General features: G+C 45.4%; 1 non-coding gene across 1 annotated transcript; it reads right to left on the bottom strand.

The window, feature by feature from the left end:
* Nucleotides 1-2,246: 2,246 nt before the first annotated feature.
* Trnat-agu (transfer RNA threonine (anticodon AGU)) lies at nucleotides 2,247-2,319 on the bottom strand. Its single transcript has one exon. It is a non-coding gene; the product is annotated as a tRNA-Thr (tRNA).
* Between the last annotated feature and the right edge of the window lie 9,014 nt (nucleotides 2,320-11,333).

Below are 11,333 nucleotides of genomic sequence, written 5' to 3'. Positions count from 1 at the left end.
CGAGCGGCTCCTTCTGATTCCTAACATCTTTCGCTGAGTTGATCCGTGTCATGGGGCCAGCTGCACTAGAGATATATTACATACAGAAGAATCACCGTTCATTCCCGCCTTGACCACCATAGGTACCCCGGCTCACGCCAACCTTCCCAATTCAGAGTAACAGAAGCGGCGTCTCCGCCCCACGAACACATTCCCTGATTCAGCTATATCCTACCGGATCCACCCATCATTATACCCTTCCCAAAAATTCCCTGCATGTGGCTCCCTCGCCACCCTTCGCCACATTTTCTGAAAAAAGTCATAAATACCCTTTTCTCCTGATTTTTCTTGTTGAGCAGAGGGAGGAAGCGCTGGCGAGCTCACACATATATATAAGTTACGATCCTGGTTGGTCATAAGAGCTGCCGACGCCGCCGCCCGGCACTGGCAAGCAGCCACAACCACTTTCTTAGCCACTTAAAGATCAATGATCATCTTCTCTCCCTCTCTGTCTCGTTCTCTTTCTCGCCCCCTCCCTCTCTCTCAGATGTGTGTTAAATGGAGGAGACGCCTACGACGTATTCAAGCATCACGCCCTCCAACCAGCTGAAGGAAGGAAAGGGCAACTTGATTTCGTCCCCGGAATCACTCCCTGGGACGAAGTAGTGCCCCTTGCCACGGTGCAAATTCATCTCTTCTTATACATGACAATGCGTAGCCAGAATTTTTTCTAGCCTGATACTTGATGGAACTCTCTGAGCCTTGCTACAATTTTCCTATCCGGCATGGTTAGAAATGCAGAACACCTTCCTCGGGAAGAACAATGTTGGTTATTATTAACAAGCCATTCAAAGCGTTTGCATAACTGCCTGCGTATGATCTCATCTTTAAGATCTTAGATTCATAGATACGAGGTAAACTAGGATCATGTATAATTGAAACCACAAAAAAGACAACGTGAAGGTGAGATCACTTAAGGTTAGCGGAGTCAGTAGACCTTCTCTCGATGTCAAAATATTTTGCCACCACCCAAGTTTTCGTTTACATAGCAGATTATTCTAGAACATCATGTTCTAGTTTGTCCATAGTTCTGGCATAATTTCCACAGTTGAGTGTTTTTGTTTCGCTTTGCTCGGGCATGTAAAAAATACGGTATTACCAGTAACCTCTACCATTTCTTACTATAGAGTAAGAGCTGTGTCATGCGCACATGTTGTTTCTTCGTATTTCGTTTCGCACTGATCGATGGAAGACGGCTGCCGAACCAGTACACGGCCGAATAATAGAGCGAACTTAGAAACACAAACTTAAATGTTTTCTTTTTCTTTTTTAACAAGTACTGAACACCAAGACGAAGTACGTTTTTTAATTTACTCGTCGTCAAAGTTTTTAGAGGCACCGCGACGAAGCTCCCGCTAATCGTTCTCCTCAGTTTTACCCCGGCGGTAAAAAATAAAACAAACCCAAAAATGTCTGGCTTGGCTGCAATGTAGTAACGATTTGGTGCTAGGCTTATTTGATTAGTGTTCAACTGAAAGCAGGAAAAACTATGAAAAGAAGAATGCAGTTTGTTTCTGTTTTTTTACCTTTCTTCTTCAAGGAGGCAGAATACCGGCACACTCCGCACAGCGTGCTATATCTCCACTTTTTCTCGGGATGGAGTGCATAAAATACACTGGACGATATTCAATAAAAGGAAAGGGCACAGGGTGTCGTGGACTTCAAACGAGCGGTCAATCGAAGCATGGTATTTCTCATTAACGTCGGAGAATCTCGTGCGGCTAATTAATTCAGCGAAACAGGCCAGAAGCGCCACTGATCCCGAAAATCCATTCCTCCGTAGAGCTTCGCCGCGTAGGGTTCAGATGGGAAGACGAGAGTGAGGCGAGTGTTTTTTGCAGAGACGAATACGATACGGCTGAACTGAGGAGACAAAACTCACTTTGAAACAGTCCGGCTCTGCGCTCACCTGCATTGGGACTATGAACCAGACGCCACGAGTCGTTTTTTATTTCGGAGATTGTTCTTGGAGTGTTTGTTCGATGTGATAGCAAAAGAAGCACGAGATTTCAACCATAGTTGTCAAGATATTCTTTCGTACATTCAGTGGAAACAAAAGAAAAGAAATGCGGGCAAAATAAGTATGCAGTATGTCAGAAAATAAGGGTTGGCAGTCAAGAAAACCTCGGAAAGCAAAGGGGAGGTTCTGGTGGGTTAGAGAAACGGATGAAGAATTTTTTGAGTCGGAAAGAAAGTGGTGAAAAATGCCCGCCGGGTGGGATCCTAACCCAGGACCTCCAGAATACTGGTCTGGTGCGATAACCACTACGCTACCGGCGGGGCTGTTCCCCCACCACCTTCTAGGGCATTTATGTTAGGTATTATTTTTTCACCACTTTTTTTTTTCTGGCTCAAAAAAATTCTTCACCCGTTTCTTGACCCACCAGAACCTCCCCATTGCTTTCCGAGGTTTTCTTGACTGCCAACCCTTATTTTATGTCTTAATATACTGAGCCCCTCATTTCCTATTTCTGATTCGCTACATGCATAGCGAGGGCCTCTGTTCTGGCAGTCTTGGTGCCAAAGGTAGGTTAAGAGCTTTCAACGCTGGTCGACCATTCTCAACATGTCGTAGACACTCGAGTCACAGCTCGGGGGTTAAAAAGAAGGTCCCCTTCACCCCGAGTAGTCCGAGTGGCGCTGGCTACCACCCCCATATACAGTATGTTATTTCTGTTAACGGTTATGTAATGATGGACATTTATGTTGGTGGTTTGTATAACCGTAAAGATGAAAAATAGAGCTCAGAATTGTATTGGTACGCAGAATAACGTGTGGTTGCGAGTCTTTTTGATAATGCTCGTAATAAATGGTTCGAGGGACGTGCACTGTGTCTCACCTGGCTTCGTAGAGTACGGAAGCAGTCTGAACATTTTCTGCTGCATTTGTCGTTGCTAACTTTACAGGAAATTGTAGTATTGATTGGTTCAGACGTTTTGACAACATTTTGGGTCCCTGTGGGTACTTTGTATGTATCCTTTTTTGGTTTATATAAATGCTACCACAAACGTCAAACTTTTAAACTTTCAAACCCCAAACTTATATCTCAGCAGTGTAAACAAAACCAAATCTATGATAGACCAATCTTGAGAAATTTGTCCTGCAAATGCCTTTAAAGGTGAGAAATAGGCTTCAAAATCAGTTTTGAATGAATAGAAAAACCTGCATTCAACCGACCAGATGGTAAAAGTAATTGTAATCGAGGATGGCTTCGTTCGGCATGGCTGCAGTTTATCAGGCCTCCAATTCCAATATTTTCGGTCCAGTCTCCGACAAGCTTACAATCTGCAGAATGAGCTTGAATCATCTTTGAAAAGGAGCAGCTTGAGGTTTCGGTGCAACCGACTTTATTCCCGTCATGACTGCAGGAAAAGGGCTAGGTGTCTTGGTTGTCGCGAAGAAGGCTTTGGTGTCTCACGCTCACACAAGTTGCGAAACTGAACGCTGGTTCGCGGCTCAAATTCAAGAAAAACACCCGTGTGTAGTGTTTTCGGCGCACGCGAAAGGTCCCAAGATGGTCTAAATTATTAGGAGGGGGGGGGGGGAGGAAAAGAGCGAAATCTTTATTGGAAAAAAAACGAAAAGAGTATTTTCAATTATCCCAGGCGCCGTGCCCATCTTGCAGGCCCACAGGCTTCTGCTCCTCCCCGGGCTCGAAGTATTACGTCTCTCTGAATCGAAGAGTAGTAGCTGGCCATAGCTGCCTGCCCTAACGCGAAAGTTTTTGTGGCGGTCTTTACTGAGGGCCGCATGATAGGAGAAGTCGACGTTGCATGAAATACGTTGAAATGATTTCCCAATATTTTGCGTCTGTTTTTGTGTTTGAGGGAATATTTCGAGTCGACTGGGCTTGTTTGGGTAAGTGTTTTTTTCTGTAATTGTCTCAATGTCTGAGCGTCGGCGCGAGTGAGGTTCGTGTCCAAGTTGAGAAAAAAGGCTCATGCACCTCGTTAAATTATTCTTGAGCTCTAAACTACGATGCTATACACAGCCCAGGCGTAGCTTCAGTGCGGAAGACATCGTTTATTAAGGCAAAAAGAGTGTTTATATGGCTAAAGGATTTAAAAATACACAGAGAAAAGGAAGGTGACACAAATCTAGTCGTTTTTTTCTTAGTTACGTTTGCTTTAGGAACCTATTATACGCGTCATGTAATTCGATACGCCCATTAAACCAGCACATGTTATTTGTCATGCCCAACTGTTGTTACCAAAATATTGACAGAAATTCTGATGTTTGCCTGTACTAGGGTTATCGTACTTTGCGGAAAAAGGATTAGAGTCTACTTCAACCAGATTGTTGTTTCCCAATTTCTTGCGACATATCTTCCGCGGTGCCCTGTTTGCAGAGTTCGTTTCGGGTATAGAGTTTACTCTCTCACATTCCGAGCTTAGTTCGCGCGCCTCCAGACTTCAAATATTGAACTAGTACGCATGGGCGGCTATTTCAGTGTTGAAATATTCCTGTCCCGACGTTCTGGGAAGGCGCCGTTTTTTACGATCCGCATCTAGGAATTCATACGATCATAACCGGTAACGGCTGTGCTGATTCCTGTGCCTCCCAGGTATCGATTGCAGCCGTGACAACTGAAATGCAGCTTGGCCTGAACGGCGTGCTATGTACCATGTGCTGTTTTTTTTTGTGCCGTGTTTTTGCCGTGCCGTGTTTTTCAGCCCCAATAGCAAAAAAATTGAGCCAGTGCCTGTCGTTATCTCGAGAAAAGAACTCCAAAAGACATATTCCCAAGTGTTGTTTAATTAGCATTCCTTGGCCCTACCATCCGCTAGGTTCTGTCTTGGCCATCCCGAAGTGCTCCAACCCGCCGCGGTGGCTCAGTGGCTAAGGCGTTGCTCTGCTGAGCACGAGGTCGCGGGTTCGATTCCCGGCCGCGGCGGCCGCTTTTCTCATGGAGGCGAAAAGCAAAAACGCCCGTGTGTACGAGATTTCAGGGCACGTGAAAGATCCCCTGGTGGTCAAAATTAATCCGGAGCCCCCCACTACGGCGCGCCTCATCACCTGCGTTGCGTCGGCGCGTTAAACCCTACAATCAATCAATCAATCAATCAATCAATCAATCAATCAATCAATCAATCAATCAATCAATCAATCAATCAATCAATCAATCAATCAATCAATCAATCAAATCAACCAAAGTGCTCCACTCATTTAGTCCGGTCAGGGGGCAGTTTTCGTGTCAATTTCCTTTAGCGGGTCGCAGATGTCTGGCTGTGTAATAATCGGTACTTTACGTGTTACTATTCCGGGTTTGAGAAAATATGATGGTTTCTATAACGCGGCTCTATTGCCGGCTAATGCCTTATAGTTAAATGTCACGTCGCGACGCCCTACTATTTTCATCATGGTGTTACGTTGAATCCAGGACGGCAGACAACAGGCACGTGAGGCAACCGCCATATCGGTCAAGTTAGGTTAAGTGGCCTATGAATAACTAGGTGTTAGTCAGCGGTCTGGTTCTTGCACCGGACATTGGTTAGAAGGTGAGACACCGTGCCGACCCTAAAAGATTTGCTTGCGACTGTCCTCTGTCAAATCCGAACAGCGTCATTCCGTTGCGCCCCCAATGCCGAAGTGACAGCTCGTAGCGCTCTCTACTGGTTAGCTTTCAAGTCTAGCAACTTCTTCCGACCGGCTGCTAAAGACTGCCGTTCGAACTCTGTGGCCTTGAGGTTCCTATTTGGTTCCTATTGTGACGGCCTAAATTCAAGGCCTTTAAATCCCACGTTTCTGTAGGTTGAATTTTTTGGTCACAAAATCTTCTAAACAAATACTTACCCCCCCGTATTCTCAATGATAGTGGTTCAGTATGCTACACACTGCATTATGAACAGAGTGCAGCCTATCATCGTGATGATTGATTCTTTGCGAAGGGTTGAAAGGGCCGGTTCTGTACGGTTGAGGAAATCTAAAGTCCTGGCCCGGCCAGCACTGAGCGTCCTCTGTTTCTAAAACCTCAACCCCCTAGCACTCACAGCTTGTGTCCAGGGCATCGCGATGAGGATGATGATCCTTGGTGAGTGGCATCGTCTTTACTTTGTTCTCGGTTTCCTGTGGTGCGCAATGGGGTAAATGGCCACACGCATGGGTGTCGTTGGGGCATAGGTCCTCACGTTCCGAAGGCTGCTACACAGTACAATGCCAATAGGTTCATAACCCACACCCACTGCCCACTACCTTCGCGATACATTATCATTAAGGGCTTAAAATGCAAATGCCTATCTCATCTCCCACCTTTTCATCTGCCTTAACCATGCAGAGCTCCAAATTCACTCCCTACAATTGCAAGCCTGGTGTTGGTTCAGATCCATTGGCACTATCCCCTTCACGTATGTCGAACGTCAGGTCAACCGTATTCTCACAGCGCTACTTAAACATGTATCAAAAGCAGGATACAAAACATGTCAACTCCGTCTCGAAAAGGGTTCTCCTAGCTCAAATCGACAAAGTTCATGTGCTCCAACGACCTCCGTACCTTCTGTATCTTCCACGCTTGGGTAGCGAGCACTGAATATTTAACGTTAGTCTAGTGTCGTTGGCCGATTCGACAAAGCCTTTACTCCCGACAGCTCTCCATCTTCACGTGCGATTTGTCAAACCACCCCGGCAGCTTAACAGCCATGAGGCACGAAAGCCAGTCTGCACCATTTCTGGATTTACAGTATGCCATCACGCAGGGAATCTAGCAGCTCCTTTTACTCCCAGAAAGTGTATGTACGATTCCGTGTACGCTGACAGTTAAGACCCCGCTAATGCGAATAAATGCTGTCAACTTCACAAACACCCCGAGAGAAAAATATAATCAGCCATTCCACTCTGTGAAGGTAAATGACAAAAGAAGCTTTGTAGCAAACGACATAGAAGGTACACAGAAGCTTGGTGAACGATATAACGAATCTCTTTTCTTGATTTTTGACGGCGCTCACACTACACACATACACACGCACACGTTTATTTTGACTTTACATATGTTAAAAATCGGACTATTGATAACTAATCTACTAAAGATGCATATCTAAATGACGAGGCGTTTGGGTTCAAGGTCCAAACCGTTCATGACGTCGCATCAGCCATAGACCGGCAACGGCATGTTGACATCATTTACCTCGATTTTGAAGAGGTTCATATTCAAAAGTTTAACTGCGCGAAAGACGGATACAAGAAAGAACACAGACGAGCACAGACAGACGACACAGAAGGACACAGAAGGACACAGACAGACGATCTGCGCTCGTCTGTGTCCTTTCTTGTATCCGTCTTTCGCGCAGTTAAACTTTTGAATATGAACCCCTTCCAACTCGCCCAGCTGTCTCTGATTTTGAAGAGGCATTTCTTCGTGTTTCCCACTCTAAACTTTTTTTGAAATTGAAACCCCTTTTTCCAAACACTGTTCATTAATTCTAAAACTTTAAACTGTTCAGAGGGCGCAGTTTACCACAGCGTCACCAGGGGCGGAATTCTCAGTTTTATTCATTCCAAGAACGTTTAAAAGCGTCCACTTTCAGCGAGCCCTGATGGTTGAAAGCAGACAACAGGTTGTGGCGCAGCGTGAGCAAGGCGATATCATCGGCTCTGAGGTCTCTGAAGGGCAATTACGTCATTACTGAAACGGGCGCAAAACGGATACCTTCGAAACAGACACAACTCGGGATTCCTCCCCAGGTGTACGTCGGCATGATTAGGCGCGAAGCCAGTGAGTGTGAATGGCATCAGCATCAGCGTTGTGGCTATGCGTTACTTCCGCTGCATATTAAAATCAATGAGCGGGTTCTCAATAAATGGGACATTCCTTTGCCACGTTCGTCCAACCCCTGCGCTTCCCGTTACACCTAGCGCCATCTCTTGGTCCTTATTGAAGACCTCCACTATTAATTTGAGATACCGCCAATAGGAACTTGCGTAGCGTTAGCGTAGCGTTAGGTCGTGATGCTAGCGGCCGGTGTTCGAACCCCAGCCTTGTGGGCGGTCTTTTTTGTTGACAAAATTGATATTTTGTGTGTAAGAAACGACCTGTAGGATAGGTTTAGTCATTTTTTGCGTCAATAAGGGTTTTGGAGTAAACATTAGGTCTGTTTTGGTGGTGGGTGCAGCCTATACCACGTTTAAATGAGTGGTAACAAAGAATTTCAAAGCTGAGATAACTATGTGAAATGCTTTCTTTTGATGAGGAGATATCTCCCAGCAAGTTTCAATAGTGGCCGTTCATTATAACATATTTTAAAGCCATTTTAATCTCTTCCCCGCGCGAGTAAGCCTGCGGTTGGCACGCACAGCTACACCTTCTGTACAAGTCATTGTGTTTGGACTGAAGTCATGCTGCCCGGGAGCGCGGGGATGGTGAAGACCTCGGCCGATCTGGGCGAGCGCGTGCGCTCGTTCGCGCTCGCGCCCAGACCAGCAGTTTTGCGACAAGAATGGTGACGTGAGATGCTACCTCCTGTCATGGCGACAGCTGGGAGTTCGTTTTGTCGAAACCGAAACTGACATGAATAAGCGACGCCGTAAAAGATTGTTTACGCTTCGATCGACACCTAATGTGCCATTCTGTGATTAGTTGGCTGGTAGGCACTCATAGCGGCGAAAAAAACGTAACACGAAAACTACGTGTAGTACACCTTTAAGTATACCGTTCTACATCACGCCGGTAGCGCTTGACTTCTGCCCAGATGGCAATGGAATGTCCCGAGCGGGGACTTAGTTTTTTCGAAAAGATTTGGCCATATTTTTCGTCTGCAACACAAGGCGACCTCATCAATTTTATATGTTTTTTCGAAACGATTTGGCCATATGTTTCGTCTGCAACACAAGGCGACCTCATCAATTTTATATGCCCTATAAATATATCCCCTCTTGCACAACACCGAAAGTCATCATCATCATCCACAGCCCATTCGTGTCCACTGGAAGGCCTCTCCAAGATATTTCCATCTAGTCCGGTTGTGCTCTTTCTGGGACCATTCTGCGCCGCCCAAATATTCGTATTTCATCCTTCCGTGTAAATTTTGGTTTTCACAATTTCCTTTGCCGTCACTCGGTAGCCACTATTTTGCCCTGACGGCCTACCAGTCGTTCTGCTTTCGCATGACATGAGATGACCTTTCCGTTCCTGTCTGTTATGCCCAAAGTATACTAAAATAACTTCGGTTTGAGTTTTGTTCCCAATTCATACGGCAGCCGTTTACGCGTAAGTTTAAACAGTGATGACGAAAGTGACAATGTTTTTGTCGTTAACTGATGATGATTGGCTTTATTTAGAAGCGGATGGCACTACAATAGTTATACAGGGCCCTGCAGTAAGAGAAGATCTTGATTTTTAGCCGAGGATGATTGGTCAATCCCCTAATTGCATATGTATCATCGCTAACAAACATCATCATCATGGTCTTCATTATCATTTATGGGGGAGAAAAAGTACACAGCTCACTTTTAACGCATGTTTATCCCCCAAGTTTTCTTAATATAACGGTTTTTAACTGTCTTAACAGCAAATTCTGGGCATAAGTAAGGAATAATTTGGCGTGAAAGAAGTGTTGGTCAAGATAAAAGACCATTTCAGGGCCGCCGGTTCTCACCGCAGCCGTGGCCTAGGAGTTACAATACTCGCCTCGGCTGCGGGAGGTGGTTGGTTCGAACCCCACCGCCGGACACCCACCGGTGAAACTGGGTACAAGTGTCCCTACGCTTGGGGGAGGCCTGACTGCAGCGATGCTGCGATCTTCCAAACGAAGATCCCTAAACCTGCCAGGGAAGACTAAACCCACCAGCGGCAGGAACTCGAGGCTGCCGATCCTCCTAACGGAGCCAGGAGAGGATGAATCAGCCTCTTTTTATTTTGTCAGTTCGAGGCATAAATTATACAGCCACGCTGGCCGACTTTCCACATATTTTGATGGGTTTTTGTTTCAAAACAAAAGCTTTGTTCAGCGAGATTTGTTTAGAGGCCAGTCGGTCTGATACTTGAAAAGCCGCGAGAATCGCCCCAAGAATACTACACACAGAAAGAAAGACAACAAAACGTCTTTATTTTGTCTTTCTTGCAACAAGACGTTGTCTTTATCTTGTCTTTCTTTATGTGTGTCGTCTTTTTGCTGCAATTATCAGGCTTTTCAAAAACCTTTCTGAGTGAGACCATTGGCGTTCTGTCAAAAAACTAATGCATTTCACAATGGATGGGTTAATCGACCGAAAATCTCTCATAAGATCTCCGGACACACGCTGGTTTAGTCCGACCAGGCTTCCACTCTGTCAAAACGCTTACTTCAAAATTGTGAGGAAGGAACGGTCCTAGATAACACTACACGCATCAACCATGATAAAAGAATACAATAGTATACCCTCATTTCATAAACCACGTATCGGTATACAATGAAATCATTCGTACAAGCGCTTACTGAGGGCGCAAAAAATTGTCGCATGGGTTAAATCTTCATTTGCCATTTGGATCCTTGAATGTTTGACAATCCATCTGAATGACTTTCAGTGAAGATTGGACATAATTTTAGCATTCCTGCTTGTCTCAACTTTTCTGAGGAAGGGATGGTAGTTTAGTTTCCTCACACATTTGATCCAAATTTACACTCTAATCATTACTAGCACTCTCTACTTCACCGATTACTCAATTTTGTGCACATACATTGCCTGACCTGGTTTGCGTTTCTGTACTTCGCAAATAATACTTACCCGCTCAAATTGATACGCCATTCTGCGCCTGCAAAACTGCAAGACCGGCGCAGCTTTTGCGAAATCGCCACAACTGTTTAGGAGAATATGCAATGATTTATTACTTTGGGAAAATGGAAGCGGCAGCCGCATTGTGAAAAAAGCGAACCCAAACACGGCCTGAGGTAGTTGATCACTAGAGCTGTTGAAGCGTGCGTGTACTGAGTGCTTCAAAACAAAAAAAAAAAGCAAAATCAATCCTTTTCGCAGTGTTTTTAAGCGAAGCTTTCAATTCCGCACTGATGGCGTTGTTCGTCCGAGTAAAACGCAGTGCGGAAAAGCCAACTTTACACAATTAGTTTTCAAAAAAAAATGAGGGTGTGATAACCGAAGGCATGCACATCACGCGCCTTGAGAAAAAAAAAATGCTTCTCTTCGTTCGAATCGAACGTTGCTCCCCTGCGTTGTAAGTTCGTTTGCGATCGCCGTGATGTGCGGACGTGTTTTTGTTTGTCTGCCCGCGGGCCCAATGGTTCGCGATCTTCGCAGGCCACACGTTGCTGCCCTGAGTGTTTGATCGGCTATGACGCGCTGCTGTGTGAAGCCGTCGAGCGTAATCT

This window comes from Haemaphysalis longicornis, unplaced genomic scaffold (genome assembly GCF_048455015.1).
Source record: "Haemaphysalis longicornis isolate Haplotype H1 unplaced genomic scaffold, Haemaphysalis longicornis Haplotype H1 scaffold_5, whole genome shotgun sequence".
NCBI lineage: Eukaryota > Metazoa > Arthropoda > Arachnida > Ixodida > Ixodidae > Haemaphysalis > Haemaphysalis longicornis.
Note: the sequence above shows the minus strand (reverse complement) of the source record. Positions and strands in the feature narration are given on the sequence as shown.